The sequence below is a fragment of the Carcharodon carcharias genome, chromosome 1, assembly GCF_017639515.1.
Source record: "Carcharodon carcharias isolate sCarCar2 chromosome 1, sCarCar2.pri, whole genome shotgun sequence".
Classification (NCBI taxonomy): Eukaryota; Metazoa; Chordata; class Chondrichthyes; order Lamniformes; family Lamnidae; genus Carcharodon; species Carcharodon carcharias.
Window position 1 is genome coordinate 132,692,364 of NC_054467.1, and position 23,909 is coordinate 132,716,272.

Sequence of the window (23,909 nt, forward strand, 5' to 3'; positions counted from 1 at the left end):
GCATTGTCCATTGTAGACCACAAAAATATGTTTTTCTAATAAGCCTTATCAATCTTTTTTTTAGCTGTCTTTATGTGAATCTCTGAGGGTCATTTTATTTTTAACCTCTAATTTCTGTCACAGGTGTTTGGCTGTTTTCCAGCAGTAAAGCATTCAAAGGTCCAATGAATTCCCATGTTCATGTGCAGTGCCCTCCCATTGGCCTCTTGGCTCCAGTTCAAATGCTGCATAATGCATTTTATTTTCTCAATTTCCATTAATTTAATTAACACCTTAATTTCTTCATTAAAAGTGTCGCTTCCTTTCTACCGTTATGACGACTTAAATACAATTAATGGCTCCCTGAGGAAACCTGGAATCACCACAAAACCTTAGGCTTTATTCAGTTGACTCTGGTCATCCAGTGTGAAGGAGATGTAATTCCCTGCCATTTGAAGCATTGCATCAGTGGAAGACCTTGATGCAGTGGTGTGCAGCAGGTTGTTGTGATACGCTGAGGTCCCCGTAGACAACCTGAAAGGAGCCTGTCACGAATAAGCTAAGCGCTACAGTAACCTTCAGAGCTACAGGTATCGGGTGACCCCCACCTCCCCACCCCCTCCCTCCCCACTCCCCGCCCCAGTGCAGTTGGAGGAGATCTCCCTTCAGAGCATGTCACAGAGTGATGTGACTGTGGCTCTTGATAAGCTGAGACTTCTCTTGCATTGAGTCTCTGATGTTTGCAGATAGCTCAATCTCTGCCTGTAGACACGAGGGGCTACATAAGACCTTTGACACCTCCACTGAGGATGTTTGATGCCTTTGTGACCCTCAGGCTCTGGCGCAGCTCTGGACCCTTCATGCGCCACCAGTACATCTTGAACCTGTTCTCACTCCCCTCCTCCTACTCCCCTCCTCTTGACTGGTGGTTGCATCTCCCAATGAGACCACAATGCTCATCTATCTCAGATACTTTATAGCCCTGGGTGATGGCCAAGAATGAAATAGAGCACTCAGCAGCCGAGAAAAGGCCTCTAATTCGTGTGATTTTAAAATGGATACTCTACTCATTTAAAAATGCACTTCCGGCAGTTGCAGATCTAAAAACTGCTAAGCTGAGACTTGGAGCTCAGCTGGAGCTTTTAAACCCATCCTAACTAATCGGAACCACACATGCCATGAATCTGACCCTGAAGGCATTTTATCGCACACACACCATATTATGGCAGTCAATTGGGTCACTAACAACCTTAAATACGTAAATGAGATTTATGTAACTTGGCTGGTCCCTGATTTTTAAGCCTGCCCACCTGCTATATTATACAAAACTGGCGTGATGACAACCCAACATCATCATGCCTGCTAATACTTCTCTGGATGTGGGGATTACTCTTGTTTTGGGAGTACATTATTCAGCCCATCTATTCTCTTCTCCCTTACATGCTTGTCTTGGTTTCCCTCAAATGCAGTTACACTATTTGCTTCAACCACTCCTGTAGGAACAAGGTCCACATTCTCAACACTCTTTGGGTAACGAGGTTTCTTCTGAATTTCCCTTTGGATTTCGTGGTGACAATATTATATTGATAACCTCTGGTTATCCTTTTCCACACAAGTGAAAATATTCTTTTTGTATCCAGTCTATCAAAACCCATCGTAATGTTAAAGGCCTTCAGGTTACCTCTCAGACATTTTTTTCAAGAGACAAAAGACTCAGCCCTATCAATGTTTTCCGGATATGCATACGCAGAAATTTCTTCAATCATCATTGTAAATCTTCTCTGCACTCTATCCAGTGCCCCATATCCTTTTTATAACATGGCAACCAGAACTGCAAGCTGAACTAACCAATATTCCATCCAAGTTTAGCATGATATCCCTAAATTTCAATTTTATCCTTTTAGAAATAAAACCTAGGGGAGAATTTTCTCCCTGTTGGGGGGGTTGGGTGGGAGCAGTCGCAGGTGGGCGCACAGCCGATCGCCACCCGTGATTGGCTGCACGCTGCCATTTTATGTGGGCGGGCCTTAATTGGTGTGACGCACACCCGGAAGCTCTGAGCGCTCTCTTTGCGGGCGGGGGGAGTAGGCTGAGTCGGGGCCTGTGCTCTTTCGCACATGTGCGCAAAAGAGCATAAAAATCTCTGAGGCACGGAGCTGCCTCAGGGAGATTAGTTTGATTATCAAAAATTTTAATAAAAGTAAAAAAAATGTTTTGATCCACAAGCTCAGAGTCACATGAGCTGGGACATGTCAATGAATTTTATTAAAATTTTTTATTAAAATTTAAAAACCTTCAGGAAACATTATCCCGCCCATGGATGAGGTTTCATGAAAAATGTGAAAGCCGCCTGGTCTCTTTGTCTGCTCATCAACCTTAAGGTTGGACAGGAAGCTCAGTTAATTACTTTAATTGATATTTAAATGGCCTTAATAGGCCTTTGACAGTTCGGCAGGCATGCAGCGTTTGCCTGCCGAACTGAGGATCTGAATTACGCGCGGTGATGTCGGCACGCATGCCCGATGTCACCGCATCATTTTACGCATAGGCAAGCGGGGCCTGCCCCCGCACCCCAAGCCAAAGATTCTGGTCCTACTGTTTGGTTTGCCTTTTTTATGGACTTGCTCAACTATGGTGCAATTTTTAGGGCAGGATTTTATGCGTTGGCGAGCGGGGGCGGGGCCCACTTGCAGACGCGTAAAATGATGTGGGATGACGTCAGGCGGAACTCCTGATGTCACTGCACCCCATTTAAATTTTCAGGAAGGCGGGAATGCAGTGAAATCAGCTCCGGGCCCGCCGACCTGTCAATGACCAATTGAGGCCATTGACAGAGTCAATTATGTAATTAAAGGGTCAGCCCGTCCAACCTTAAGGTTGACAGGCAGGTCAGGTGCCCCGGCATGCATTAGAAAAACCATGATGAAACCTCATCCACGAGCAGGAAGAGGTTTCATGTAGGGTTTAAAAATTTTTAATGAAGTTTTTGTGACAATTATGGACATGTCCCAACTCATGTGACATTGTTAGAGAAATTTTACTTTTCTATTTTTAGGTTTTGTACATTTTGAGCCGATCTCCCTGAGGCAGCACTTAGCTTCAGGGAGATGAGGGCGCTCTTTCGTTTGCATGTGCGAAAGAGCACAGTCTTGATTTTGGAATTGCTCACCTGCCGCCCGCACGGGGAGTGCATAGCGGACCTTAATTGGCCCACCCACATAAAGTGGCACTGCGCCTCCAATCATCTCTCCACACACCGCACCACCCCCCACCACCGCCCCCCCCCCCCCGCCACCCCACCCCTGTTGGGGGGAAGGTTCAGCCCTTAGTGATTGTTGGTTTCGTACTCTGAGATCCCTTTGTCGTGATCACAGTTGAGGAATTGTAGAATCCATGAGAAAACAACCATTAATGGGAGAGCTGCAGCAAGCAATCAAATGAATAGAAAACAACAAAGTCTGTGGTCCCAATTGCTATTCCAGCTGAGGACTTCAAAGCTGGTGGACCTTTGCTCACATCAAGACTCAATCATCACATGGATTTGGGAGGAAACATTTCTCACCCAACACCCTGCTATGACATCAGAATGTGACAGTAGTAACTACCTTCAAGAAGAGGGATAAATATTACTGTGGAAACTATCAAAGCATTTCCCTCTTGCCCGTGGTAGGGAGAATCCTGACAAGCATTCTCCTGAATTGCCTACCCCATGAGACTGAAATCCGTCCAGTGACACAGTGGGGCATTGGACCTTTCAGAGAAACCTCCAAAAGGGTCTTTGTTGCCAGAAAAATCAGAAAAAATGTTGAGAACACCATCAGGAACTCTTCATGGCATCCATCCACTTGACCAAAGCATTTGACTCAGTAAATCACAACACTCTGTGAATTATGCTCCAAGGATTTGGATGTACAAGAAACTAAAGCACAATCCTGCAATTGCCTCATGGTGATTATGAATGAAACTGTTTTGAGCAGGCGATCTGAAACAAACAACTTCAAAATATGGACTGAAGTCAAACAAGACTATGTGATTGCCCCAATACTATTTACAATCAACCTAACAGCAGCTGTTCACCTCATCAAAGATCAACCAGCCTCTGGTGTGAGTATAAAATACTGTCTAGATGGAAAACTCTTTAATCTTAGGTGCCTCCATATAAGTCTAAACTGGCCACCATAATATACTTGATCTCAAGTTTGTGGATGACTGTGCTGCCATTGCCCACTCTGCACCAGCTTTGCAAGTCACTGTCGATGTATTCAATTCTACTGCAAGCGACTCAGCTTGTCCTTGAATGTTACCAAAACAAAACTCGTATCAACCCATACTTGATCAGCCAAATATTTCACCTCACACATGTTTTTAAAGTAGAGATATGGAATATATTGAACACTTCCCACACCTTGGCACCTCTCTCAAAAGGCCACCATTAAGGAGGAGATCCAACATTGGATCAGCTGCACCAACTCAACATTCTACAAACTACATCAGCGAGTGTTTGACAACAAAGACCTGCCCAAGTCAAAAAAAGTCCTAGTGTACAGAGCAGTTGTTGTCAGCACACTCCTGTACTGCACGTGAGACCTGGACTGTGTATCAGCAATAAATAAGAGTGCTAGAGAAATTCCATCAGCAATGCCTTTCACCACATCCTCAGGATTCAGTGGGAGCACCATTGAACAAACACTAGTGTTCATCTTGAAATCAGCCCTGTAAGCATTCAGACAAAACCCCTACAAAATCAACGTTGATGGATTAGTACTGTGAACAGATGGCCAAAAAGCATTTTGCCTGCCTTGGCCTGCTCTCTCAACTCTCAAATGGCCAACGTTCCAGATGAGGCCAAAGAAAATGCTTCAAAAGCCCTCTAAAACTTTCCTCGAAGCATGGCATCATTGACATCAATGACTGCGAGGAGCTTGCTACCAATAATTTAGAATGGCAACAATTTGCCCGTCAAGCTGTATTACGCTTTGAGTCACAACATCTTAATGATGTGGCAGATCGGCAGCAGAGAAGGAAAGAAAAGGAAGCAAATCCTGCACTCTGGATCCCACTACCTCATGGGACATCCTGTATCTGAGGCTGAGAATCAGCCTGTTCAGTCATGAGGACCTGTGGCTGAAACTCATTACCCTGAGTAGATGTCATCCTTGAATTGAGGGATAGTGATGATAACAAAAGATCTTTTTTCTTCTTTTTCCTGTTGCTTCTAAGGGTGGGGGTGGGGAGTGGGGGGCTGGTGGAGGGGGGGTGGGAGGGCAGTGGTGGGGGTCCAATGCCTGTGGTTTCAGCAGAGGTTGAAGAAGGCTGCTCAGATCCCTGCACTGATAGTTGGGTTGCTGTCTGCCCACCTCATCTGAGTTTTCAACCCATGAGAGACGTGCAGGGGCAAACTCTGTTGTCGGAACACGAGGCAACATGTGGCCTCATGACTGGGAATGGGTTGGGACAACAGGTGAGCAGTGCTGGCACTTTAAGCACAATTCCCCATTGCCCTGCCCTCTTTCACCATCATCTCTCTCTGCTATCAGCTTCCCTGCTATCACCATGCTGCAGATCAGTGGTACACTGAAAAGACATGACTAGGCTATTATTATTCTTATTTAAGGTGACATCCGGAGTGCGCAATCCATTGCTGAATGACTCATCGTCAGTGATCTTGACCACACCTGCTGGATCCATGGAGATCCTATGGGAGAGAGAAGACATGAATGAGTACCATCATGTTAAAAATGCTTGAAGTTATGAATGTGGACATGATCATATTTCACTTGCTGTTGAAATCAATCCAACATGACACAGTATTGTGGGCCATGTGACTGGCACATATTTAATTCTGTTGCTAGATAGCTGGTGTCACAAGGTCTCCCCATATCAGATGGGTAGATACTCAGGACTTTGCTGATCTCCAGTGCTTTCTCTTCTGCAGCTATTAAATGTGAGACAGCTGTAGGTTCACCTTCAGCTCGCTACCTCTCCCTGGCGTTCTCTGCTTTCTTTTCCTTCATTGAGTGATAGCACGATAGATGAGACCATTTGTTGATGGTGACTATGAGGGAGAGGCATAGCTTTACATAAGGGCGAGTGTGAGTATCTGTGGTGGATTGATAAATGGGATATGAAAAAATGCATAGGCAGAGAGGGATGAGGAAGTTGGAGTAGAGAGCATAGAGTGAGATTCTTGGAGTGATAAGCACAACATGATATAACTGAATATCCGTTTTCTGTCCTGCTGAGGCCATTGACCAACTTCCTGGATTGGAGAGGTGGTGGTTTAGTAGTGATGTCACTGGACTCATAATCCAGAGGCCCAGGTAAATGCACTGGGGACATGGGTTCAAATCCCACCATGGCAGCTGGTGGAATTTGAATTCAATTAATAAATCTGAAATATGAAATGGGTCTCAGTAATGGTGACCATGAAACTATCATCAATTGTAGTAAAGACCCATCTTGTTCACTAATGCCTTTAGGGAAGGAAATCTGCCATCTTTATCTGGTCTGGCCTACGTGTGACACCAGATCCACAGCAACATGGTTGGCTCTTGACTTTCCTCTGAAATGGCCTTGAAAGTCAGTCAATTTTAAGGCAATTGGGGATGCACAGCTAATGTTGGTCTTGCCAGTTACACCTACATCCCTTGAAAGAAGAAAAAAAAAAACAGGAATGTGGATAGGCGAGGTGGGATAGAGTCAGGCTGCACAAATCATATCCCAAAGGGAAACTTGGCTTACGGGCTGTACCATTTTTTTTTTGGAATTCTGAAAATGAGAAGAAGATGTACTGATCTCAGCAGCAGGAAGTCCAGTAACATTTCTGGGGGTTTAAAATTAAAAGTAAAAGTTTTATTAACAAGAATAAAATAAAACTTAAGCACACAAGATTACAGTTGCACAGTTAAAAATAATGTTACAAAACATTTCTCCCAAAAGACTCGCCACTTGGTCAAACCCACAAGTAAACAACTTCCAGGCAACACTCCCTTATAGATGTTTAACTATAAAAACCCTAGACAATCTGCTGTAGCTTTAATAAAAGGCATTACCTCCAACTCTCTTCCACTCTGCAGTGGAAATCCAAGATTTCTCAACAAGACTGTTTGTTGCAGCCCAAGGCTTTTCTGGCTTGAGTGGGTGGCTAATTCAAATTGCGCCTTGTCCCGGCCTAGAGCTGTATCCAGGAAATTTTCCTCACACAGCTAGCAGCTAACAGCTCAACTGCTTAGCTAACAGCTACAAGCTCAGCTCAGCTCCAGCTCAATCTCAGCTCAAACACCAAGCTCTCCATAGTAACACTAAAATACACGAAACCCACCCCCCTCCTTTATCTCAGATTCCATTGTTCTCACAACTCTTTGAACGTTAAGTCCTTCCAAACATAAAATCTTTATTTTTCTATTTTCTCTCTGCATTTGGGTCAATAATATATAATATACCCACTTCTATTTAATTATGGAACTCCTGCAAGACACCAACACACACTCGACCTCTCCCTCCAGCAGCACCGCCGTACCCTTTTTCAAAGCTGCGCATGCCCCCAGTTTCATTTTATCCTTCGGCTCATCCGACGCCTCAGCAAGAAACTTTTTCTCTTTTTCTCAAGTGCTAAGGAACGCAAGCTCCAACAACTCATCGACACCAACACCCATCTAGGACCCTCCACCCCTGCCTGTCCCTCCGTCCCCACCCTTTCTTCCAATCCCAACCCCAGCCGTGTATTCACTATACCCCCTGACCTTCCCCTCTCCGATGCTGAACGTTCAGTGCTCAGCAAAGGACTTAGCTTCATACCCTTACGCCCTCACCTCAATGAATTTCGGGCTCGGCATGATACTGAACTCTTCTTCCGCCGTCTTCGTCTCCGGGCTCACTTCTTTGGGCAGGAGTCCTCTCCCAGTTCAACGGATCCTTTTACCCATCTCCAATATTCTCCCTCCACCTGGACCCCTCCCTCTGGATTCTTACCTTCTCTCGATCTTTTCATTGAGAACTGTCGGCGCGACATTAGTCGTCTCAATTTCTCTGCTTCTCTCACCCATTCTAACCTGTCTCTCTCTGAACTTACTGCACTCCATTCTCTCAGGTCCAACCCTGACATTGTCATCAAACCCGCTGACAAGGGTGGTGCTGCTGTTGTCTGGCGCACTGACCTCTACCTCGCGGAGGCTGAGCGTCAACTCACAGACACTTCCTCCTACCTCTCCCTGGACCATGACCCCACCACTGAACATCAAGCCATTGTTTCCCGGACTGTCACTGACCTCATATCCTCTGGGGATCTCCCTCCCACAGCTTCCAACTTGATAGTCACCCAACCTCGGAGGGCCCGCTTCTATCTCCTACCCAAAATCCGCAAACAGAACTGCCCCGGTAGACCGATCGTCTCAGCTTGCTCCTGCCCCACAGAACTCATTTCTCGTTATCTTGACTCCCTTCTCTTTCCCCCTGTCCAGTCCCTTCCCACCTACATCCGTGATTCCTCTGACACCTTACGTCACATCAACAATTTCCAGTTCCCTGGCCCCAACCGCTTCCTCGTCACCATGGACGTCCAATCCTTCTACACCTCCATCCCCCACTAGGATGGTCTGAGGGCCCTTAGCTTCTTCCTCGAACAGAGGCCCGAACAATCCCCATCCACCACTACTCTCCTCCGTCTGGCTGAACCTGTTCTCACACTGAACAATTTCTCCTTCAACTCCTCTCACTTCCTCCAAATAAAAGGTGTGGCTGTGGGTACCCGCGTGGGCCCCAGCTAAGCCTGTCTCTTTATGGGGTATGTGGAACATTCCTTGTTGCAGTCCTACTCCGGCCCTCTTCCACAACTTTTTCTCCGGTACATCGATGATTACTTCGGTGCCGCTTCATGCTCTCGTCGGGACTTGGAAAAATTTATTAATTTTGCTTCCAATCTCCACCCCTCCATCATTTTCACGTGGTCCATCTCTGACACATCCCTTCCCTTCCTTGACTTCTCTGTCTCAATCTCTGGTGATAGACTGTCCACCAATATCCATTACAAACCCACCGACTCCCACAGCTATCTCGACTACAGCTCCTCACACCCCGCTTCCTGTAAGGACTCCATCCCATTCTCTCAGTTCCTTCGCCTCCGTCGCATCTGTTCCAATGATGCTACCTTCAAAAACAGTTCCTCTGACATGTCCTCCTTCTTCCTTAACCGAGGTTTTCCACCCACGGTCGTTGACAGGGCCCTCAACCGTGTCCGGCCCATCTCCCGCACATCCACGCTCACGCCTTCTCCTCCCTCCCAGAAACATGATAGGGTCCCCCTTGTCCTCACTTATCGCCCCACCAGCCTCCGCATTCAAAGGATCATCCTCCGCCATTTCTGCCAACTCCAGCATGATGCCACCACCAAACACATCTTCCCTTCACCCCCCTTATCAGCATTCAGTAGGGATCGCTCCCTCCGGGACACCCTGGTCCACTCCTCCATCACCCCCTACTCCTCAACCCCCTCCTATGGCACCACCCCATGCCCACGCAAAAGATGCAACACCTGCCCCTTCACTTCCTCTCTCCTCACCGTCCAAGGACCCAAACACTCCTTTCAAGTGAAGCAGCATTTCACTTGCATTTCCCCCAACTTAGTCTACTGCATTCGTTGCTCCCAATGTGGTCTCCTCTACATTGGAGAGACCAAACGTAAACTGGGTGACCGCTTTGCAGAACACCTGCGGTCTGTCCGCAAGAATGACCCAAACCTCCCTGTCGCTTGCCATTTTAACACTCCACCCTGCTCTCTTGCCCACGTGTCTGTCCTTGGCTTGCTGCATTGTTCCAGTGAAGCCCAACGCAAGCTGAAGGAACAACACCTCATCTTCCGACTAGGCACTTTACAGCCTTCCGGACTGAATATTGAATTCAACAACTTTAGGTCATGAGCTCCCTCCCCCATCCCCACTCCCTTTCTGTTTCCCCCTTCCTTTTTTTTCCAATTATAAAGATTTTCCTTTTCCCACCTATTTCCATTATAAAAAAAAAATAAATAAAAAAAAAACACCCCCACTAGAGCTATACCTTGAATGCCCTACCATCCATTCTTAATTAGCACATTCGTTTAGATAATATCACCAACTTTAACTTTAACACCTAGGTGTTCTATTGTACTATTGTCATTGACATCTTTTGATGATCTGCTTCTATCACTGCTTGTTTGTCCCCACAACCACACCCCCCCCACCTCTCTGTCTCTCTATCTCTCCGCCCCCCACACACACACCTTAAACCAGCTTATGTTTCAACTCTTTCTTCGACAGAACTTGAGTTCGAGTCTAAGGGTCATGAGGACTCGAAACGTCAACTCTTTTCTTCTCCGCCGATGCTGCCAGACCTGCTGAGTTTTTCCAGGTAATTCTGTTTATGTTTCTTGTAACTTCTGACTTCCCTTTGATAATCAAACAAACTCTCAGCTTGCCTAAAAATGGAAATGTTAGATTCAACCTATTCACTTGTACTTCAAACCTAACACCCCCATTTTTTCATGTTTTAAACCCCCCAGACAACAACATGTCTTTTGTCTAACCTGGTTAGACCCTCAGTCATTCGGAACTTTGTCCCAGTTGTTTCCAGCCGCCCTCCTCCTATTGCCCCTCAACACCAACTCACACCAATGATCTGCCAATCAAAGCGGTCCAGCAGACAGTATTTTTTTTAAATTATCACTGGCAACTGATGCCTGTTTTTCTTTCCAAAGTTGAAAGAGCAGTGAATTTAATAAACTTCAGATCATGATACTTAAACAGGCCTTACCCACTATTCATAAGCCTTTACATCTACTCCATCAATTTGTGACTCCCATGCAGCAGATTAAGGCCCTTGAAACAGCAAAAATTGAGTCTGTTTGAGCTTAGCACTAATTTCAAATGGCCCTGCTGAATTCAACTTTCCTGTCTGTGATTCATGCCCCAGCCCTCTCCTCCTGCCATAATAAATGGGACCTGTCAGAATGGCGGTGGGATGACTGTATCCGGGTCCCGCCCACCATTTTTAACCATCTCGGGAGTTGGCCCGGCACCACAAAAACCTGGTCCCAGGTCTAATAATCCAGAGAACGTGGGCTGAATTTTCTGGCTGACGTGCGGGTGGCGGAGCCCGCACGTCAGCGCTTAAAATGTCGCGTGCCAACGTCCCGCGAGCATCCCGACCTCAGCACGCGGCATTGCGATATTTAGGTTGGTGGGTGCGCTATGCAGCGCGACCACTGCCATTAATTAAAAGCCTTGTGGCGTATGGGGGCGGGCCCGACACACTGATGCGTAAAATGATGCACGAATGACATCGGGCGTGCGTCCCGACGTCATTGCGCTGTGTCGCAATGTTTCATTCGGTGGGCTCACACCAGAGTCGGCTGCTTGCCCACCGATATTTAAATGGCCTATTAAGTCCATAAGTCCATTACGGAAGTTATTATGGTCATTGTTGATGCTGCCCATCCAACCTTAAGGTTGGTGGACAGGAGAAAAGGCCAAGCGGCCTTCACAATTTTTAGGAAACCTCATCTACAAGTGGGATGAGTTTTCCTAAAGTGTTTAATAATTAAATAAAAAAATTAATGAAATATAAAAATATGGCCCCTCTCATGTGACACAGCCACATGAGGGAAATTGAAGCACTCTTTCGCGCACATACGGGAAAAAGCTTTGGTCCCGATCCTCTCTCCTCCTCCTGACCGCGCAGGTAGCGCGGAGCCCTACAGCTCGCGCCTTACGCTGGGCAGGCCGTAATTGGCGCACTTGCATAAAACGGCAGCGTGGAGCCAATCGGCTCTGCAACTGCCCCTGCTCGCTCCTGCTGAGCATGCCTGCCACCAGAAAAATTCAGACCATGAATATTCTATATCTGGCAATTATTGTGGTTGGCAAAGTTTTCATACCTCAGATTTGGCAATTTCATATCATTCAACCCAACCTGCAACTTGAATTGGTTCCACCACAAATTATAGTTTCACCATGTTTCTAATCAACAGCTACCATCTACTACCAATGCTGGTTCTACTTATAATCCTTCTTTGTCAACATTTCTGGTATCATCTCTTTCACAAATGGAATTCCCACACATCTCCAATGACAAAGCTACCCCAGAAGCTTTGTTTCTTTACTTATGCCACTTATCCTCGCACCAATGGTTCTGAACTTTAAGAAGTTCATATCCAAGGCTTCTACTGCATCTATGGGAGGAGTTTTTTTTTACCATTTCTTACACATTCCTGGACAGATTTAAAAAGAGATTTGCCACCTGGTGATCCCTCTCTTACCTCTTTTTCTGTGCCTATCATATCATGTAAATAATAATGCCTTGACAGATGTCATGAATGTTGAACTTTACAAGAAAGTCATGTTTTGAAATGTACCTTTAACTCAAAATAAAATAGTCTTCTGGATAAACACCTCAGCTCAGAGGCATGCCCCATGTCATGGGGAAAGAAACTCAAACAGAAAACCACAGAAGTGAGGTGGCAGTTTTAACAGTTCTTCACAGAAAATGGACAGCTTCTGTTTGAGATGCAGAAATAAGGGAGTTACTGCTGTAGGAAGAAGGGTGAACTGTTTTGAGTTAGCATCTAAACAAGATGTTGGTGAAGGTTTGGCTTCTGTTGGAAATAATGGGAACAGAACAGGAGGGGATCTTGAAGATTTAAGGAATGAAGAATTGTCAAGATGTGCCTTGCAGATGGTAATCATATCTGGGAAAACTCAGGCTGGGTAAAATGATTGTCAAAGGACACTAGAAATTTTGATTTTAGTGTGACAGGGAGAGCTGAAGCTCCACTGTCGAGTTGGAGTGACTGTGGGACTGTTTCTGTAGTTCTACATATTGGTCAGAAGTATGGTATGTAAAAGTATTTCATATTTCAGCTGTGTTAGTTAGCAAGTGCAGAACTTACTTTTTTCTTTAGTATGGTGTATTAGTTGCCTGTTAATTAATGTTTGATCCATGTTGATGATGGTCTGTTTGCTACAGTAAATGTCTTAAATAGCGAAATCTTATCCATGGGTTTATTCCCATTAGTTGTTGAGGAAATTCATCTCTTTTTAAACCTTATCAATCTCTACGGGGATCATAACATAGGCAACAACATTGACAATTTATTCCAGCAGTGGAGACTTTATAAAAACTATGATCATAAAGGATCTTGATAAGTTAAAACAGAGGCTACTTTTTTTTTATATAGACACCAGAACCACTATCATAGGTTTGAGATAGCAAAAACTAAACAGCCAATTTTAAAAAATCACCTTTAGCAAAAGGAATAGAAAACTCCTGGAATTACAAAATGGAAATTCCTGGCATCTGGGGGGATGCATGGTTTTTCAATTTGATAAATAATAATAAATAATAATAAAGATATCTCACAGAAAAGAAAATGATTGATTGGATAGTTAAGCTAGATTAACTGATGGCCTTCTATTTGAAAAATGTTACTGCAACCTAGAAATTACAGTAACTGTTAATTCTTATATTGATGGGAAATGGGATATGTATGATCATTATCAGCCCCGTTGAAACTGTGATATCGGACTCACTTACCATTCATTCCCCTGTATTAAAATTGCTGTGGGAAGAACTTTTAAGTTATCTGTGAGCATTTTCAATATGTGCAAACGACCAATTAAGATGGCAGATTAGGCACTTAAGAATGAAGTGTCCATTAATGCCATACTACTGCTTCACTCATTTAATGAGTTCATATCACTTAAATGAATCTGACATTATTGCAGAACTACTGTGACAGCCTCCATGTAAACGTGAGCTGTTGTAAATTTTCTTTTCGCATTCCAACTTTTTGCACTCCATGAGGATTGCTCTCTGTTCTCCTCTAGCACTAGGACTTGGTACAACAGAACCAGCAAGAGCAAAACAAGGTTGCCCATACTAGGTAGCAAACAAGACATACCATTGCTTTTACTCATTGGCTGGTAACTTCGGGTGGAGTGGCAATTGATTTGGATTGCCACTCAGCGCCTAGTTTCTTACCTTTAAAATGAAGCCACTCCTATCTCATCCAACTTTCCAATTCAGGCTGGGCAAGATCATCCCAGCATAATGGGTACCTGAGGCCGACAGTTGAGTCCAGGAGAGTCGAAGATAAGTAAGCCAAATGCCCTTTTTTATGGCACTAGCTGCTGTAAACCAGATATAGTTAAAAGTCCAGCCACTTTGACAAGCCAGGGAGAAGATAAGTCAATAAGGTAAGTGGGTAAGACTTGGAGAGGGTTGGGGGGTGTTGGGCCAGACCTGGCGGGGGTAGGTGGGGACCAGGTCAAACCTGGAGGGAAGATTGGGCCTGGGGCGGGGGTGGGTGTCAGGCCGGCGGGTGTTGGTCAGGTTGGGCTGGGAGGTGGCTGTCAGGTCTTGTCGGTTTGGCTGGGTGGGGTGTGGAGTCCGGTGGGTTAGTCCTGTGCGGGGTACTCAGTGGGCAGCGGATGTCCCTTAGAGGCCAGCAGGAGGTAGTCAGTGTAGTGGTAGTGGGAGTTGGGGGTAGTCCCATGGAGGGTCAGCATTGTGGGGGTGTCCCATGGAAGATTGGGAGGGGTAGGGGCAGCCCTGTGGGTGGTCAGGGGGGGTAGTGGGGAAAGTGGAAGGAGTCCAGTTGGGGGGGGTCGGGTTGGTAGTGGGGGATGGGGGGATTCCTGTGCAGTGTCGGGGGAAATCCTTACGGTGTAAAGGGAAGTCAGCACAATAGCTACCCTGAAGCTAGAATTTTTCTAACTTTTCTGGGTTATTATTGCTGTGAGTCAGTAGGAACAATCCAAAGTTTGTGATTTAAATCATATCAGATATTTCCCAGTGCAGCTTTGCCCAAAGAAGGTTTGAAATTCCAGGGCAATTGACTGGCAGCTAACATAAAAGGGAATCCCAAGGTCTTCTATAAGCATATAAATAATGAAAGGGTGGTAAAAGAAATAGTAGGCCAATTAGGGATATAAAAGGGGACTTGCATGTGGAGGCAGGAGAAATAGTGGAGGTATAAAATGAATACTTTGCATCTGTCTTTACAAAGAAAGAAGATGCTACACAAGCCGAGGTAAGAGAGGAGGTAACAGGTATACTAGAAGAATTTGTAATTGAGAGGGAGGAGTTGACAAAAAGGCTATCTTTACTTAAAATCGATAACATGCTAGGACGAGATGAGATGCACCCAAGGGTACTGAGGGAAGTGAGAGTAGAAATTGCAGAGGCACGAGTGATAGACACAGAAGTGGTGCCAGAGGACTAGCGAACTGCGAATGTAACACCCTTGTTTAAAAAGGGGTGCAAGAAGAAAGCTCGCAACTATAGGCCAGTCAGTTTCACTTCAGTGGTATGGAAACTTATGGAAACTATAGTTTGGGAGAAAATCAATAGTCACTTAGACAAGTGCAGGATAATTAAGGAATGTGAGCATTGATTCATTAAGAACAAATCATTGCTGGAATCTTTTGAGGAGATAACAGAGAAGGTTGATAAGGGCAATGCTGCTATGTTATATATGGACTTTCAAAAAGCATTTCTTACAGTGCTACACAACAGACTTGTGAGCAAAATTCTAGCTCATGTAATAAAAGCGAAATTGGCTGAGTGACAGGAAACAGAGAGTAGCAATAAATGGTTGTTTTTTTTCAGACTGGAGCAAAGTTTGTAGTAGGGATCCCCAGGCACCCTTGCACTTCCTGATATTATCAATGACCTACACTTTAGTGTTCAGGGTGTGATTTCAAAATATGTGCATAATTCACTGAAGATGGCAGAGCAGGTTAAGAGAGCAGTTAATAAAGCATATAGTAGCTTAGGCTTTATTAATTGCGGCATTGAATACAAAAGTAAGGAGGTGATGCTGAATTTGTATAAGACATCAGCTTGGCCTTATCTGGAATACTGCATCCAGTTCTGAGCACCATTCTTGAGGAAGGATGTGAAGGCCTTGGAGATAGTACAGAGGAGATTCACAAGAATGATTCCTGGGATGAAGAACAGTAGCTATGAGGATAGATTAGATAGGCTGGCTTGGTTTTCCTTGGAGAAAAGAAGGCTGAGAGGATACTTCATAAAGGTATTCAAAATCCTGAGGGTAAATAGTGAGAAACCGTTCCCACTCAAGGGAGCATCAAGAACTAGAGGGCACAGGTTCAAAATAATTAGCACAAGGAGTGAGAATGATGTGAGGAAAAATGTTTTCACCCAGAGGGTGGTTAGGGTCTGGAATGAACTTCCTGAGAGGGTGGTGGAGACAGGTTCGATTGAAGTATTCAAAAGCGAGTTGGTTTGCTATCTGAAAGGAGAGAATGTGCAAGGTTATAGGGATGAGGCAGGGGAGCGGGATTAAGTAGAATGTTTTTTCAGAGAGCTGGTGCAGACTTGATGGGGTGAATGTCTTCCTTTTGCAATGGAAAGATCTTATGATTCAATTGTCATGCATTCCTTACCTGGGAACTTCTGGGTGGTAGCATTGGGGAGGGGGCATTGGGGAGGGAGGGGGTTTTGATTCACTAGTGCATTTTTGGGGTGCCCCCCAGATACAGTGTCCTGAAGCTCAAAAGTTACAGGCCATTGCTTTCTATCATTAACAGCAGAAATATGCCAAGGAAGCTAAGGCTTAGCTTAAAAAATAGCACAGCTATGTTATCTTCTTCAGGAAGACACCTGCAATGTATGTCACATTGTTATATTGCCAATCACATTTCTTTCATTATTTATGTACTAGGGTCTTTCCATGTTTGCTTTGGGAACATCTGAACTGTTGACCGGTTCGCTGTCCAAAGATCTATCAAGGAAGTGAAAGCTGTATTATTCAACATGGCCATGAACTTCAATATTTACACTACTGTCTGACAACAGCAATCTGTGAGGGCAACACAATTCGAGAGACACATTAGCTTTTCCAGGTTCCAGAGATTCCTCAATCAGACACAACACCAATCGTTCATCTGTGTTCATCTGTTGTACTGTTGTGGCCTTTGTGCCAGAAGGAACTTCATTCTCTCAATATCCAGCAGGCATGCAAAAGTACACAGGTTAATGTTCATTGCAAATTCTTGTCTTATCCTTCCCTGTTTCAGTAATCTCCTCTGGCCCTCAACACCCTACGCTCCTGACTCTTAATTTCTTCAACACTGTCCCCTTGTGCATCACCTATCCTTTCAGCTGACCACAGTATCACAAAATTGTTATGGTGCAGAAATAGGCCATTCAACCCATCGTGTCTGCACCGGCTCTCTGAATGAGCATCATGACTCAATGCCATTCTGCTGCCTTTTCCCCGTACCCTTGAACGTTGTTTCTATTTAAATACTCATCTAATGCCCTCTTGAATGCCTCAAATGAACCTGCCTTGACCACAGTTCCAGGCAGTGCATTCCAGACTCAAACCACTCGCTGTGTAAAAAAGTTTTTTCTCACATCACCTTTGCTTCTTTTGCAAATTACTTAAATCTGTGCCCTCTCGTTCTTGATCCTTTTACAAGTAAGAAGAGTTTCTCCCTATCTACTCTGCCCGCTCCACTCATGATTTTGAATACCTCTATCAAATCTCCTCTTAGCCTTCTCCTTTCCCAGGAGAACAGTCCCATGTGGATGTTATATAAATGGATTTCAGTAAGGCCTTTGACAAGATCCCTCATGGCACTCTGATATAGAAGATAAAGTCGCACGGGATAAGAGGTGAGCTTGCAAGATGGATACAGAATTGGCTTGGTCATAGAAGACAGAGGGTAGCAGTGGAAGGGTGCTTTTCTGAATGGAGAGCTGTCACCAGTGGAGTTCCGCAGGGATCAGTGCTGGGACCTTTGCTGTTTGTAGTATACATAAATGATTTGGAGGAAAATGTAACTGGGCTAATTAGTAAGTTTGCAGACGACATTAAAGTTGGAGGAGTTGCAGATAGTGAAGAAGATTGCCAAAGGATGCAATGGGATATAGATCTGTTGGAGACTTGGGTGGAGAAATGGCAGATGGAGTTTTATCCGGACAAATGTGAGGTAATGCATTTTGGAAGGTCTAATACAGGCAGGAATTATACAGTAAATGGCAGAACACTTAAGTACATTGACGGGCAGAGGGATCTGGGCGTACAGGTCCACAGGTCACTGAAAGTGGCAACGCAAGTGGATAATGTAGTCAGGAAGGCATATGGCATGCTTACCTTCACTGGTAGGGGTATTGAGTATAAAAGCTGGGAAGTCATGCTGCAGCTGTATAGAACCTTGGTTAAGCCACACTTGGAATATTGCACGCAATTCTGGTCGCCACATTACCAGAAGGGTAGGGAGGCATTGGAGAGGGTATAGTGGAGGTTTACCAGGATGCTGCCTGGTCTGGAGATTATTATCTATGAGGAGATGTTGGAGAAACTCGGATTGTTCTCACTAGAGCGATGCAGATTGAGGGGCGACTTGGTAGAAGTTCACAAAATTATGAGTGGCATGGACAGAGTAGATAGTCAGAAGCTTTTTCCCAGGGTGGAAGATCAATTACCAGGGGACATAGATTTGAGGTAAGAGGAGAAAACTATGGAGGAGATGTGTGGGGCCAGTTTTTTATGCAGAGTATAGTGAGTGTCTGGAATTCGCTGCCAGAGGAGGTGGTGGAAGCAGGTACGATAGTGGTGTTTAAGAGGCAGCTTGACAAATACATAAATAGGATGGAAATAGAGGGATACAGACCCCGGAAGTGCAAAATTTTTTACTGGACGGGCAATATGATCAGCGTCGGCTAGGAGGGCTGAAGGGCCTGTTCCTGTGTTGTACTTATCTTTGTTCTTTGTTCTTTGTTCTCTCCAATCTATCTTCAGAACTGAAGTTTCTTACCCCGAAAACATTTTTGTAAACCTATTCTGCACTCTGTCCTTCCTAAAGTGTGACACCCAGAATTGCACACAATATTCCAGCCGAGGTCGAACTAGTGTCTTATATAAGTTCAGCATAACCTCCTTGCTCTTGTGCTCTATGCCCCTATTAATAAAGCCCAGGATACTGTATGCTTTATTAACTGCTCACTCCACCTGCCCTGCCACCTTTAATGACTTATGCATATATACACCTAGGTTCCTCTGCTCCTCCACAACCTTTGGAGTTGCACCCCTTATTTTGCATTGTCTGTCCATGTTCTTCCTACCAAAATATATTATATAAATGTATTATAAACATATTAAGGGCAAACGGATAACCAGGGAAAGAGTAGGGCCCATTAGGGACTAAAGTGGCAATCTGTGCTTGGAGCTGGAGGATGTAGGTGAGGCTTTGAATGATTACTTTACATCTATGTTCACTATGGAGAATGATGATCCCTCGGACTTTGTCACAAGAATCCAGAAATTGTTAGTCGACTTCTTCTGGGACAAAAGATTGCATTGGGTCGCTGCTGAGGTTCTGAGTCTCCCGCTTAGGGAGGGTGGTCAGGCGCTAGTGTGCCTATGCACACAGGTGGCGACTTTCCGCCTTCAGACCCTGCAGCGATACCTCTATGTCGAGCCTCCTCCTAGATGGTGTGCCCTGACGACGTATTTCTTCCGTCAGGTGCACGGCCTGAATTATGACGTGCTGCTCCTGTTTATAGAACAGAGGGGCCTCGGTGGCTCCTTGCAGGCATTGCCCGTCTTTTAGCAGGACCTGATCAAAGTCTGGAATATGGTCACCTCGCGATGCAGCTCTCCCCCGTCAGGAGTAGCGGCTATCGTCAGAGAGCCGCTGCTCAGGAATCCGCCCCTCCGTCCTTTTCAGTGGTTGGCGGAGAGGAGGGCTGTGGCCGCAGGGGTGACTAGGATCGGGGACGTGCTGGGTGGCGGAGGGCTGGGCTGGATGCTCCTGCGGGAGTTGGCGCGTCGCGCGTCTGTGAGTGTCCAGGTCGCAGCCAATGCCATCCAAGACCTGAGAACGGTCGTGCTCGGACCCGATGTAATTTTAGGTCTTGAGGTGGCCCAGGTGCGCGGTGGTCTTCCGTCTGAGCATTCCCCTGTTCGGACGGAATTCCACATTGGCCCCAAGCCCCGAACCCTCTCTCGGCTGCTGTGCCCCGCAATATAAGCCGCCTCGGGGACATGCCCTCTGTGCCTTTTGGCACGGCAAAGAGGAGCTTTTTGTACGGACTGCTGCTGCACACCTTCCATTTTCTCGCCCTTGTCCGCCACCCGGACACGCCCTGGCGTGCCTTGTTGCCGTTCGGCGGCGAAGGCCCCCGATGGGAGGCCCTTTACGGAGGTGTCCTCCCCCTTTCTATTGGGGTCCTGGGTTGGAGGGTGTTGCATGCAGCAGTCCCCTATAATAGGAGAATGCATAGGTTCACGGACTCTCAGGACACATGCCCTTTTTGTGGTCTTGTGGAGTCCGTGGACCATGCTTATATAGGGTGTGGTAGGCTGCAATCCCTTTTTAGTTATTTGAAAAACCTTTTATTGATGTTTTGTTTGCACTTCAGCCCCACGCTCCTGATCTATGGACACCCGGTGCGGAAGGGGGTCGGGAAGGAGGAGGACCTCCTCGTGAACCTGCTCCTGGGCCTGGCCAAGTTGGCCATTAACAGGTCCAGGCAGCGGGCGATCGAGGGGGGGAGACCCGCCCGATTGTTTATCCCTCTTCCGCGGCTACGTTCGCAGCCGGATGTCCCTGGAGATGGAGCACGCGGTGTCTGCTGGCACTCTCAAGGCCTTCCATGCTTGGTGGGCACCGCGGGGACTGGGGTGTTTTGTTGACCCCTTTAATCACATTTTGATTTAAAGTTTGTAAGTTTCCTTTAAACTTTGTTCTTGGTTTTACAGCTGACCTGAATTAGGGGCTGTGCCTGATTTATCCCAATTTTGTTAATTTGGTTTTATTGGTTTTAACTCGAAAGAGTTACATGTTAACTTCCAGACCCCAAGATCAAGAGTTCAAATCTCACAATGGCAAACTATGAAACAATGGAGAATGATGATGTGGGTGTAGAAATCAGGGAAGGGGACTGTGATATACTTGAGCAAATTATCATTGAAAGGGAGGAGGTATTAGTGGTTTGAGAGGGCTTAAAAGTGGATAAATCCCCAGGCTCAGATGAGATGTATCCCAAGCTGCTATGTGAGGCAAGGGAGGAGATTGCAGGGGCTCTGACACTAATTTCCAAATCCTCCCTGGCCACAGCGGAGGTGCCAGGGGACTGCAGTACAGCAAATGTGGTACCATTCTTGAAGAAGGGTAGAAGGGATAAACCAGTTAATTAGAGGCCAGTGAGTCTAACATCAGTGGGAGGGAAATGATTGGAAAAACTTCTGAGGGGCAGGATTAATCCTCACTTGGAGAGGCAGGGATTAATCAGGGATTGTTGGCGTGGCTTTGTCAGGGAGAGATCATTTCTAACAAATTTGATTGAATTTTTCGAGGAGGTGACTAGTTGTGTAGATGAGGGTAGTGCAACTGAAGTGGTATACGTGGACTTCAGTTAGGCTTTTGACAAGGTCCCACATGGGAGAATGGTCACAAAGGTAAGAGCCCATGGGATCCAGGGCAATTTGGCAAATTGGATCCAAAATTGGCTTTGTGGCAGGAGGCAGAGAATGATGGTCGAAGGTTGTTTTTGCAATTGGAAGCCTGTGATGAGTGGTGTACCACAGGGATCAGTGCTGGGACCCTTGCTGTTTGTAGTGTACGTTAATGATTTAGACGTGAATATAGGAGGTATGATCGGTAAGTTCACAGATGACATGAAAGTTGGTGCCATAAATAGTGAGGAGGAAAGCCTTATAATAGAAGATGATATGGATGGGCTGGTAAGATGGGTAGAGCAGTGGTAAATGGAATTTAATCTTGAAAAGTGTGAGATGATGCATTTTGTGAGGACCAATACAGCAAGGGAATACACAATGAATGGAGAATAGCGGATGTTTCGATAACCGGGGGGGTATAGATTTAAGATAAGGGGCAGGAGGTTTAGAGGGGATTTGAGGAAAGATCTTTTGACTTAGAGAGTGGTTGAAATCTGGAGCATTCTGCCTGGGGCAGGGTTGTGGGGTGGGGGGGGGGGGGTGTGGTGTGGGGGTTGGGGTGGTGGTAAAGGCAGGAACCCTCACAACATTTAAGAAGTATTTAGATGATCACTTGAAACGCCATAGCATACAGGGGCCAAGGGCCAAGTGCTGGAAAATGAGATTAGAATTGATAGGTGTTTGATGGCATGGGCATGATGAGCTGAAGGGCCTGTTTCTGTGCTGTATAACTCTATGACTCTATGATTATGACTCTATAAAATTAATCACCTCACACTTCTGCATTGAACTTCATCTCCCACCTATCTGCCCACTCCACCAACTTGCCTATATCATTCTGAAGTTCTACACTTTACTCCTTTATAGTTTACAATACTTCCAGGTTTCGTGTCATCCACAAACTTTGAAATTGTTTCCTGCACAACAAGATCTAGATCATTAATATATATCAGGAAAAGCAAGGGCACTGTACCCTTTGGGAGGAGGTCGTGTAGTGGTATTGTCATATGGCTGGTAATCCAGTGACTCAGAGTAACATTTTGGGGACTTGGGTTCTAATTCCACCATGGGTGGAATTTAAATTCAATCTGGAATTAAGTCTAATGATGTGCCTCCAGCTGCCTAGAGTGAATATGCCCCCCCTCTTTTAAAACATGTTTATTGCTGGTATGGACAGGCTGGGTTGAATAACCTTTTTTCTGTACCATTCCTCCAATGTTAAAAGAACATCTCTTTCACAAAGCTCTTCCTCACACCTGCTAATGCTTCCTCCTTTGGAGCACGATCCATTTTTTGTAATTGCTCCTCTGTGGGATGTTATGTTAAAGATGTAAGTGCAAGTTTTTTGTTATTTATTTCTTTAAATCTTTTCAATTTTTGAAATGTGAGATTACCTTTGGTTCCTCAAAGATATATATATTTTTAAAAGTGTGTATAAGAAATTACAAAAAAAATCAGATGATTTATCTGATGATAGTGCTAAAAATAATGTGTGATTTGCATCAGGATACAAAGCTGCATCACATTGTAAGAACAGGTTTTGTTTACCAATAAATATTAAAGAAAAAATGCATTGCTACACGATGCTGCAATTTTACAACCATGCGTATCGATAAATGTACAGGCAATTGGGAGGCAAATACATGTCTGAGCAATCCAAAATATATTCTTGGTCTCTTCTATGTCTGTTAGCTGCATTAGGTTCTTGCACTGCATATTAATGAGAAAGATAAATCTGCAGCCAGCCCTCTCTTGAGGGTCTTTACTCTGCTTGCACAGTTCAGAGTATTTCTCTTATGAACTTTGTACTTTTCTGTGATGAGCTTCCATGTTAGTATAGCTGGGTTTTTAAAAGATGAGAGAAACATTTTAACTCAATGTTTGCTATACCAACAGTATACAGGTACTCATAGTTACAAAAGTGCATCTATAACACTTGCATCTTAGATGCATTTTTTAAAACCTCACCATATTTACATCTTGATGACCTTAGATAGAAAAGTGCATAGGCTGGCAGGAAATGGCATCATTATAATTTAAGCCACATTTAATGAGCCAGGTAGTTGCTCCTTGGTTTTGGCTTTGTTAAACATATGTAACACCAACTGTGACATATTCACAATGAGCTGGTTATTGAAACCCAAGGAGAAGCCATCTGTGCTTACTGATGTGAGCATCAGAAATGTTTACATAACTTATTATTTAAAGATATTGTTTGGTCAAGATTAAACCCGTGGAAGTTTACTCATTTGGAGATACTGCATTTATTTAAAAGGATCTTTACTTTCATTGTAAAGCATTCCAACTGGTATTGTTACAAATACTAATCAGTAAAACAAAAGATAATCTTTTCCAAATAAAAATTCAGACAGCATGAAACTTGAGAAAATGTCATCCAATTGACTCACTCGTTCTTATTTATCAAAGCAAGAATGGTGCCTGAAGGGTCTGAGGAAAGCTGATGGCCTGT